General features: G+C 51.0%; 1 long non-coding RNA gene across 1 annotated transcript; it reads left to right on the forward strand.

Moving 5' to 3' along the window:
* The first annotated feature begins 677 nt into the window (after positions 1-677).
* LOC131273299 (uncharacterized) lies at positions 678-9,383 on the forward strand. Its single transcript, XR_009180487.2, has 2 exons — positions 678-854; positions 6,574-9,383. It is a non-coding gene; the product is annotated as an uncharacterized lncRNA (long non-coding RNA).
* Positions 9,384-11,499: the final 2,116 nt, after the last annotated feature.

Genomic DNA, 11,499 nt, shown 5'->3' on the forward strand with positions numbered 1-11,499 from the left:
CCGTTGCTCTCTGCAGCTCACTTTCCCAGCTTCCCCCCTGGAACCTCACACTGCAGGAGAAGTCAAAAAAGCACTTTCCAACGCAGCTTCGAGTCCTGCAGCTGAAATGGGTAGTTGACGGCCCCGTGCTGCTTTGCCTGGAGGTATTACTCAGTTTTTCTTGCCTGCCAGGAAGTTTCCTCTTCACTGCCTTGACGCACACAAACTCTGTCAAACGCGTTCGGGTCTGCAGGTCGTCTGCCAGCACAGCTGGGGCTGGCATCACGCCGCTGCCAGCTGCAGAAGGTTTATTTTCACAGCAACCCTTTCTTGACAACGGCAGCCTGGAGCCGGGCTCCAGGGTGACAGGTATGGTCGGTAATTTGCCACAGTGGCCTGTCCCAGCCGCCCCCAGGCGCCAGCTGTGGGCGTTTGTTCCCGTCCCTCGTGAGGCTGCCCCCAGCCTGGCCCTCCACCCCCAGGCGACTTGCCCCAGGCGCCCGCCTCGCCGGAGCCCCCCCCACCCCCCCACCCCCCGCAGGCCTCCCTGGGCTGGGCCAGGGCCGAGGGAAGGCAGGCCTGAGGCCTGTCCTGGAGAGCAGGGCGGGGAAGGGACACCGCAGAACACAGCGCAGAGGAACAGCAGCAGCGGGAAGCGGTGCTCGGAGGTGAGCGACACTGTTCCTCACGCCAGCCAGGAGGTGTCCCAAAGCTCCCCTGACGGCTTCCTTCGCTGACGCCGGGAGCCCTGTGGGCAATACCCAGCTCACTCTCCTGAGGCTGCCAATCCTCGCCTGTGAGGGCAGGAGGGACCCAAAGATGGACCCACCACCTCACTTGACAGAAGAGGACAAGGAGGCCCGGGGAGATGACAGGTGAGCTCTAAGGCAGAGGGCGGGCGGGCGGCCCGGCTCCAGTTAGACCCTGGGGCCCACCGAAGCAAAACCAGTAGAATCGGTCTTACACACACACACACACACACACACACACACACACCCATCCATCCACACACATCCTGTGATTTCTCATCCCTAACAACGGTACCCCCTAAGCCGAGCACATCTGCACATGAGCGTGGGCTCAAGGCAAGCCTGGGACTCCCTTAGTAATCATCAAGGCAGCCACATTTTGCTGCTGAGCTACGTGCCATGCACAGTGCCTAGGGCCTACGTGCACTTTAGCTCGTGTAGTCCTCACATCGTCACAATGAAGCAATGGTTATCCCCATTTTGCAGAGAAGCAAACCAGGCACCTGCCCAAGGTCATTCAGCTAGAAAGAGACAGAGCCCCGGATTCCTGTGCAGAGCTGCCACCTCCCAACCCACACTCTTACATTTAAAGAAGACCTGTTTCTAGTCTTACCCAGAGACATGCAGAGGTGCTTTGGGGCTTTCATTTGGCCTTGTCTCCACATAGGCTTATTTTTTTGGCAGAACGGGAAGGTCAAGGGCTGCAAAGTTTAAAAAATGTTGATTCACATTCAAGTGTGTGAGAAGCACTGGCCCAGCCTGGGAGCAGGCAGAGCCATGGTATTTTTTTAATTTAATATTGTGTGCATATCTTGCCTTTTCAAAAGAAAATAAATATTTTAAAATATTACCCAAATGTATTCAGATAGGGGTTATGACCCCAAACTAACCCACAATGCATGCGTTTTAGAACACATAGCAGCCTCTGTGGCTAGCCAGGCACTTCATGCTTCAGGAATTTATTGTGATAAATAATAACCTGTCACCACCTTGGCAGAGCTGTGCAAGTGGGTTCTCACGTCTCCTGGCCCAGTTCACACTTTGACTCTCCTGAAAGCTCCACACAGCAGAGGTTCCGGTGTTCTGCCCTCTTCTTACTCATCCAGGAAGTTGGGGCACAGGAGACTCGTTGCCATCAGCCTCTACTTGACCCCCTCCGTCTCCCCACACCTCCACTTCCCCCATCCGCTACCTATCCCATTCTTATTTTCTTTAGTGAGATTGAAATGGCCTCATTCGTTTGTTCCCTGCTTAGTTCTCTCCCCAAAAAGAAAGTACCATGAGAGCAGAGACTTTGTCCTATCTCCCAGCACTTAGAGCTGGCACCTAGAACAGTGCCTGGCACGTAGCGGGCAGGTGAAAAGTCATTTTTTTGAATAAGTGAATGAACACAGTGGTTACATGGCCTCCTAGATTGTCAGAGGAGAATTGAGTACCTACCTTACAGAACTGAGTTGAGAGATAATAAGATAATCCATGATGCATGGGAAGCTCTTATGAATGGAAGTTTTGTGCCTAGCAGATAGCCTTGAATACAGGAACTTAAGAGATATTTATTGAATGAATGCATTCAATAAAGGGAACTTCAAAATCAGCTAGCCCAACCCACATGTTTTACCAAAGGCAAGAGAAGTTAAGCGGCCTCCATTCATCTCAGCCTCCCTGAGAAATAAAGAATGCTCTTCCCTACTGTGTAGTTATGGGCCAAATTTGAGAATCTCCAAAACAGACACCAAGCCTTGCCCTGCCCCCAGCTCCTGTCCAGTAGCCCACAAGAACGTCTGGACCTCTGCAGACTGCCCTCCCCCCGCCCCGAGCACCACTGAAGCAAAGCAGAACGTGAGCTTCTCTCTCTCTCCCCATTGGGCAATGGGGTTTGGAAATATGCTTCTGACACTATGCCCAAGGGCTACCATAACTAGAGGGTCATGAATCTCTCTATTCTCGGCATCCCAAAATATTCCAAGGAGCAGCCAGGCTGCCCAGACAGCCCTCTTCAACCAGAGCCTCTTGTCTTCTGCTCTCCAGGAATGGCCTGCTGGCCCTCACACCATCTCTACTGCACACACGGGAAGCTTGGGCCCCACGCTGCTCCTTCATGTCAGATCCACACTTGGAACTGGTCTGGGGCTACCAGGCCACCATTTGGATTTGAGTTGCAATTGCCCAGCTCTCCCCCGGAACTGCCATTTCGGCCTCAGCCTTGGCCCCTCAGTTTTTGCTTGCTCTCCAGCCTTAACCCTGCCCCTTTTCTCTCCCAGCATATCCCAAGCCTGGCAGAATACCCCAATCCTCCCCTGGAAGTGAGGGGGCAGCAGAGGTGAGGGTGGGAGTAGAAGGAGGCCATCATAGAGAGCTGTTTACTAGGCATTGCCCTCCCCAAGGACCTCTGTCAGTTCCTATTTCTTACCCTCAGTGAGGTGAACATAGTAGGTTCTCCCGCAAGTCCCCACTGAATTAAATTTCCTTCCAATCCTTTGCTTCCCAGAAGTTCTCTCATTCCTCTGATTCGGTTACCTGCATTTTGTGAGCACAAATATTTAACAGAGGCCAGATATCTGGATAAGCTGACAGAGTCAGAAACTAGAACAAACATCCTGAGAGATTGTATTTTCTGCTCACTTCTCTAGAAGCCAGCTTCACATCTGGCTTCTGGTGGGAACAGAGACGCAGGCAGGGCCAGGCTGCTCTGCCCAAGTCAATGCCAGGAAGGTGGGGGGAGGGAAATGTTTAGATTCCACAGTTGGAGGGAAGAAGTAGGTAAACAGCCTGAGTAGGCCAAAGGGCAGGGAGAGGGGCCATGCTGGCTGCACCCTTGCCCGGTGCTGGAACAGGACAGCCCAGTGTTGGATGACAGACACCAGAGCACGACGTGGGAAGGCCCTTCTGACATATTTCTCAGCACCCTTGAGTGGCTTGGTGATTTCCTGCTCCCGAGGCATGAGTGCTTAGGAACAATTTAACACAGAGGCAACCAGCAAAGGGTTTGGTCTCCCTCAAGACCCTTCCAGGTGAAGTACAGAAAATCCAATCAAGTGCCAGCAACAATAGCTGCTGTCGTACAGACCCCGCCAAGTACTCTATACTTTTAAACTGCATGTTCCTCTCAACAACCCGAGGTCAAAGGAACTGCGTTCATCATCCCCAGTTACAAAAGTCACTGAGCGACCTGCCAAGGCCACCGCGTGCGGCAAGCCGGGCTTAAGACCCAGCGCCGTGGCTTCTCCGTGTCCTTACGCTCCCTGCCTCTTGAGATCAAACAGGCAAAATGAGGCCGGGGGTGATGAGCTTGGGCAGCCCAGCTGTGGGAAGGCGGGACGCAGGCGGGCCTCAGAGGCAGGGTGCAGGAACCAGCGCCCTCGAGGACCCGCTCTGGGTCTCTGGTCCCTGTTTTCCCGTGGGCTGGATTGATTCCCATCTATGGCCGTCTCATCTCCTCTACACATACGGGGAAAGCAAGCTTCTGCCAGCTCCCACCTTCAGCTGCCACAGAGAAACAAACTGCCCTCTCTGTGTGCACCTGCAGTCAAAGTTTCCAGAAGCAGGTTCTGATGGTCCTGTTGGGTCAGAACTTGCTCCTGGCCGGTTGACAGTGGGCAACAGGAGGGATCTATAGCAAAACAGTAGTTCCCACTCAAATTCTGGAGCCATAGAGGGTATCATTACCAAGAAAAAGGGAGTAGGGTGGCCTTTCTGGACTCACAAACCAGATGTGCACCAGATAACTGCAGCACATCTGGTGGGAATAAGAAAGGTCTCCATTTCCAGGCTTCTAGGCACCAGGCACCAGAATCCTCTTCCCAAAGTGGACAGCAGCAGGGTCGGGGCAGAGAGGACATAGGAGGGGGGTTCCTCTGAGAGGAAACGAGGTTGGAAGGGAAGGGAAAGTGAAGAATGGCGTTGGCAAGGAAAAGGTCCCTGAGGCTGTCTGGGACAGGACATGTGTGATGAAGGATAAAACATTCTTGGATTCCCAGGTTGAGAGTAAGAAGTCAAAGGGGAGTCTTGTCCTGCTCTGTTCTTTTTTTTTTTTTAAAGGATATTCTCCAAGGACCTTCAGGACACCTGCTGGAAAATTAGTCCCCATGCTTCCTCCCAGCTTGGACTGGGTCTGTTCTTGGATGACAAACCACCCCAGAGCTTAGTGGCTTAAAACAGTAATGGTTTATCTTGCCGTTTCTAGGAGCCAGGAATCTGGAGCGGCTCACCTGGGCCGTTCCGGCTGGGGGTCTCCCACAGGGCTGGACTGGGTCGCGAAAGCTTTCACACTCACGTGCCTAGGCCGGGGGATTCAGGCAGCTGGGGGCTGGCTCAGCTGGGCTCCTGGGGCATCCTCCACATTGCCATGTGGCCTCTCCACATGGCCTCCCCTGCGTGGCGGCCTCAGGGCACCCAGGCTCTCCAGGCCCATGTTCTGAGAGAGGGACAGATGGAAGCCACATGGCCATTGATGACCCAGCATCACTTCACAGCATTCTATCGGTCAAGCAATTTCAAAGGCCTGTCCAGGGCCCCCCTCTAATGAGGAGCGCAAGGTCATCTTGCAAGCAGCGTGTGTGGGATGGGATACCGATCGGTGCGGGCATCTTTAGAAAATACAATGCACCACCCCATTCCAGCCGCGGTGTGATTCAGAAACAGGAAAAGAAACCAGGCAGGTATTATAGTTTCATTCCAAGCTGCTCCTCATTTTTATGGTCATTCAAACAATAGAGAAGAGCATAAAGTAAAAAGTGAAATCCCCTCTCTTATCTGGCTACACAGAGGAACGCTCCCCTTAGAGCTTGATAGTTATCCTGCTGGATCCTTTCCCTAAGCATTACAATGATCTACCCAGCATCACTGTGCTGGAAATTCCCCACTGGCCTTCCAGGCCCACCCTCCACCCTGCCCTGTGCTGTCCGAGGGCTCCTTTGCCTTCCAGTTTCTAGTTGGGTTTGGCTCATGGGCAGAACCAGCTGGAGACTGGAGGAAGGGAGGGCAGGAGGAAGGAGAGGGAGGCCAGGGCATTTCTGTCCCGTCTTCCTCCCTGGGGTCTCAGCGGTTGACTGCGTGCCTCCATGGAGGTCTCGGCTCCTGCGAGGCGGCCCCTCCACGAGTTCTGTCTGTGGGTTCCAGCAAGTGGTAGCGGCATCCCCGTTTTAAACAGCCCGGGGAACTGCCCCATACCTCATGGTGTCCCGATATCTTTCCCACAGCTCCGTAAATATTCCTTTTATGAAACCCTCTTCCAATACAAGTGTTTCTTGTCTGGTCCTGAGTTTCCTTGGGCTACTGTAATGAGGCTCCTAGTGGCTGAAAACAACAGCAATTCATTGTCTGCACTTCTGGAGGCCACAAGTCCAAGTCAAGGTGACAACAGGGCCACATGACCCTGAATTCTGCAGGGCTTTGGCAGTGGCCTGTGGCCCAGCTCCGTCCCTGGCCCCATCCCGTGGCCACCCCTGCTCCGTCCAGGCCTACTTTTCCTCTGACATCAGTCACACTGGGCTAGGGCCCAGCCTCACCCAGCTTGACATCATCTTAACAAATAACATCTTCAAAGATCCTATTTCCACCTGGGCTGGGGGGGCTAGGCCTTGAACGTATCTTTTTGGGACACATAATTCAATCCCTAACAATAGTGTATGTCCATGTTTTAAAATAGTATGCTCTGCATATTATTCAGCAACGTGCTTTTCTCGATGGCTATACATGTATACTTTCCACATCAGCACAAATACGCTCCACCCGGCTCCTTTCGATATCTGCACACGCCACCTAGAATGTGTATGTACTAGCTTGTGTCACCTTTTTCTCCCACTGATGGACATTTAGGTTGTTTCCAACACTTTTCCCTTCACAGACATTGACACAAATGAACACAACACCGATGTCTGTAGAAGCTGCACTTCACTGTGGGAAATGGACCTGAAGTAACAGAGCTTACAGGTGTGTCCTGGATTCAAATCCCATCTCCTCTACCTGAGGGCTGTGCAGCCGTGGGTATATTTACCTGCCCATCCACCCTCCACTCCCCGCCTCTGTAAAAACGTGGTAATACCTCCTCGTAGGGTTGTTGGGAGGGGACTCTCACAGAGTTGGCATGTGAGGCACTTGGCTCATTTGACCTCTCTTGATTCTGTTTCTGTAAACTCATTGAATGGTTTTGAGGATGAAAAGCTCATGGGGTTGTAAAGATTAAGTGAAATAATCTGAGCAAAGCACTTAGTACGGGGCCTGGCCTATAGTAAATGCATCATAAACGTAGCTCTTATTATTATCACCCACAAGCTCTACTAAGCTTGATATTTTATTGCAGGTATTAAGCCTACTATATGGCTTTATAGCAGTTATAGTTTATGTTGATTATGGTTCTTAATAACTAAAAATATTTGCTGAGAGTAATCGAGGTCGAAGACTTTATTTAAATAGACCCCTTAGGGATAGAAATGTACATAGAAACACAGTTTCTTAATTTATTCCTTGTTATTTCCTATTGGGGTTATTAGCCAAAGTTCGTTCCTTAGCTGTAACGTGTAAGTGTTTAGGGGCTGGTAGAGTGAATAGAATGGATACCTCTGATGATTAGCCTGCTAAAGAGAAAACCAGTTTATATTTTCCATCCACCTCGCTCTCCTTGTCAACGTACAAATTTCCTCCTTCCATATGCCTCACCACTGCTGGAGCTGACAGTGGACACTGAGATGGATTGAGCCTGGTTGGAGTTCTCAAGCCACGGGAACCCGTAAATGCTGGGTTGGAATATTAACCCCCACAGAGCGTTGAAGTCGCCAGGTGAGGCTGGTGACGGATCCACGGTGGTTTCAGAATGAACTTCAACAGCCGCTGGCTGGTTCACAGCTGCCAAAGAGGAGGCTGTGCATTTTCAGAACCGACACCCCTGCCAGAGAACTGCTAGTTTTAACTGCAGTTGTCACAATTAAGAGACCTGCAAACATATTGCTTAACGCCCATCTGTCAACACCCAGGCTGTGGCCGCCCCACAGCTGCCTTTCGGAAGAACCTGACGACTCTATTTGGGCCATCTCCCCGGCAAAGGGTTACCATCCAGACAGAGTTCAGCAGGAAGCAATAGGCACCAGGGCTGGCTGTCCCACTGCCCACTGGGGTAAAAGCCACTGGGCCGGGCATGGAACCACGTGGGGCTGTGCAGAGTCAGGCGCGGCTGGTGGGAAGGGGCGTGCTCTTCCTGCGGCCGTCACCGCCCCTCCCTGTTCCTGGCAGGCCGAAGAATGTGCTCTGGACGGCTCTGTGCCCTGAGAAACTGGGACACGGCCACCCGTGCACGGCGCCCGCACAAACAGGGCGAGGATCCTGCCTGCTCACGACGGGGGAGGGGGCGTGGGGGTGGGTGAGTAGAGGAGCCGCTTTCCCTCCGGCTCCAGTTTGACAGTTCCAGGGTGCGTCAGACCACCTGGGGGGACCGGGAAAGTGGGAGGAGAAGACATCAGGAATGCAGAGCCCCAGGCCTGCCCCAGAAATTCTGACCTGGTGGGTGAGACTGCACATCTGAGAAACGTCTTTCACGTCAGCATCACAAATGGGTGGCCAACATTGGCCCCCAGACAATGTTTGTAAAATGTGTGTGCCAACTTGGGAGATTTCCTGTAAAAATCATATTTTTCATCTAGAACAAGGGTTCTTAACCTTTTTTGTTCCATGGGCTCCTTTGCCAGTCAGGTGAAAACCACGGACCCCTTACCAAGTCCACACCATACTATGCATTATTTAATAAATATATCACACCCACACCAACATGTCCCCACAAGAATGATGTTTTTTTATTTATTTCAATTCAAGCTCATGGACCCCTGGTAAAGAGCCCCTGATCTAGAGCACTGGCAGCCCTGGGTTTACATTGCCACTTGGCAGTAAAAGGCTGGCACTAAGGAGCCCCTTGAGCAGGGCTGATGCCAGCTCCCAACCCCCCCCTCCCCCAGTGGGCACAGCTCCTGTCCCCCGTGTACAGACAGTGATGCATGAGCTCTCACCCCTCCGGCCCTCTCCTCTGACTTTACAGCATTCGAGTTGCAACCTGAACTCAATGCCAGGGCAAGGAGAAGTCAAAGAGGCCCAAAGAACTCTTTTCTGAATCCCCAGCTGCCAGCAGTGGCACCACTGTGTCCCTGCCTGGTTTCCTGATCCCAGTTTTCTGTGTCGCCCCTACTAGAATGTACCTCCCATGAGAGCCAGGACTTTGTCTGTTTTGTCCTCTGCAGTATCCCAGTGCCTACCACAGTGCCCGGCACCAGTGGGGGTTCAAAAATAGGTACTGAGCAAGGCACAGCCTCAACGAGATACCACTTCACACCCACTTGGATGGCTATAATTTTTTTAAAAAGGGAAAATAACAAAGGTTGGCAATGATGTGGTGAATTTGGAACCCTCATACATTGCTTGTGGGAAGGTAACATGGTACAACCAGTTTGGAAAACAAAATGGTAGTTCCTCAAAAAGTTAAACATAGAATTCAATATGACCTGACCATTCAACTCTAGGTTTATACCCCAAAGAAGTGTAAGTAAGTGTTCAAACAAAAACTTGTGCACAAATATTCATTGCAGCACTATTTACACTAACCAAAAGACTGAAACAACCCAAATGCCCATCAACTGAACAATGGATAAATAAAATGTGGGCTATAAAAAGGAATGAAGTCCCGATACATGCAACGACATGGGTAACATTGAAACCATCAAGCGAAATAAACAAAGACAGACCCAACAGGCCACACATTGTGTGGTTCCATTTATATGAAATAAGCAAAACTATAGAGGTTGAAAGTAAATTAGTGGTTGCCAGAGGCCGAGGCAGGGAGGAACAGGGAGGACAGCATTTCCTCTAGGGGGGATGAGACCGTTCTGGAACTAGATAGTGGTGACCGCTGTACAGCACTGTGGGTGGACTAGATGGCTCTGAATTGGACACTTTAGAATGGCTAAAATGATGAATTTTATGTTATGTGTATTTTACCACACACACAAAATATATGGAGTGAATGAATAAACCAGCCACTGCCCTGGGTATCCCAGAGACCAGGTGAGGGCCGGGCGACTCTGGATTATCTAGGAGGTCAGTCCCACCCACACCCACACCCATCTGCTCGGGGAGGGCTGGGCTGGGGCCCAGGTCCAGTCAGAAGATGGGGCTGAACAACACTGGTTAGCCTCTCCTGTCTGTTTCCACATCTGGAAAATGGAATGGGAGTAACACCCACCTTTCAAGATTGTTGTGACGACTAAGTAAGAGAACATAATTGAAAGTTCTGGGAACTTAGTAGGTCTACAGTAAGTGCTAGGTCCCTTCAGGTCCTCAATCATTGGCAGGTAAGTTTTATCAACAAGATAAAAAATAAAAAGAGAAAGGCACAAAGGCAGCAGGGATTCTGCATATCCAACACCCAGCTTGGTCTCTGGCATAAGGTGGACACACAGTAAGCCTTATCAGATTCTGGCCGGGGTCTGGGCATTTGAACAGAGGCTGTGCTGGGCAGGTTGACCACTCAGAGTGCCATCCCTCAAAGTTCTATCTGGCAGGTTTCCCTATTTGTAAACCCCACAGTTTCCGTCTCAGTGCTAAGCACAAGGTGAAACTGTCACTACTTAGATTGTTGAGGTTCAATGATAGCACGCCGAATTTCATGCAGGGGAAATCTTATTCCCAGAAGATGGTCCCTGCCACAAGATTTGCAATTCTTGAGTGATGGAGCTGGAATCGTGGAATACAGTGAAATAGAAGGGAGGGAGCAAGATCTACAGCAGAGCAGCAAAAGTGTGGAGTCGCAACCTCGAGTGGAGTAGCAGAGGTACTGGAGCTGCAGTGGACCCTGGAGTCACCAAGAGGCTGGAGCTGTGGTGCACAGTAAAATGGCAGAAGCTGTTAGGTTTGCAGTCCTGGCTCTGGCATTAAGCCAGGGGCCTTGCACCTTGATTTCTCAGAGCCTCCTGAGGACTTTACAGGACTCCTTTAAGTAAACCCTAAAGTACCCAAAACAGTATTATCATACCTCCCTGTCTCGTATATTATTGCATGACATGTACCTCAACGTAATGTGGGTGAAGACTGCATACCAATTTAGTAATCTAGCATTCTGCTCTCTTTGTATCAGAGCTGAATATGAGTTCTGCTCAGTCCCAGCTTAGAACACTTCAGGAAGTCTTGGCCTTGACTGATGGAAACCAGTCTACTTTCTAGTAATTCCACTATGATTTGAGTGTCTACTCTGTATCAGCAACTCTGCTGGGCATCTTCAAGTCATCTCTCTTTGTTCAATCCTCCCAGGAAACTTATGAGACAGATTCTTTCCCATCTTTATAAATAAGGCTGCGAGGTTTAGTAACCTGCACAAGATCACATAACTAGAAAGTGAAGGCAACATTAGAACTCAAGTCCATCAGACTTCAAGGCCTCCCCCTGTCCAGTCATTTACTCATTTATCCAACAAGAATTGTTTGGAGATTATCAAGGGCCAACCATTGTGCTGGGCCCTGGAGAGGCAGATGACCGCGCTCTGGCCTGGGCCTCCAAGAATGAGCAGCCTAGCAGGGCAGCAAGGAGACAGACGGTTTCAGTGCAGAGGGCCTGTGAGAGACCCAGGTGAAAAAGGGGAAAGGGCTTTGCAGGACGAGCAAGTGGCCTGTAGAGAGGCAGGGGTGGGAGAGAACCTGCTGATATAGAAAACTGCAGAGAGTTTTGATCAGCTGGGAAGCAAGGGCATACCTAGAGTGGTGGTCAGGCCAGGTTACAAAAGAGCTTACAAGTCCTGCTG

The sequence above is a fragment of the Dasypus novemcinctus genome, chromosome 14 (genome assembly GCF_030445035.2).
Source record: "Dasypus novemcinctus isolate mDasNov1 chromosome 14, mDasNov1.1.hap2, whole genome shotgun sequence".
Taxonomy (NCBI): domain Eukaryota; kingdom Metazoa; phylum Chordata; class Mammalia; order Cingulata; family Dasypodidae; genus Dasypus; species Dasypus novemcinctus.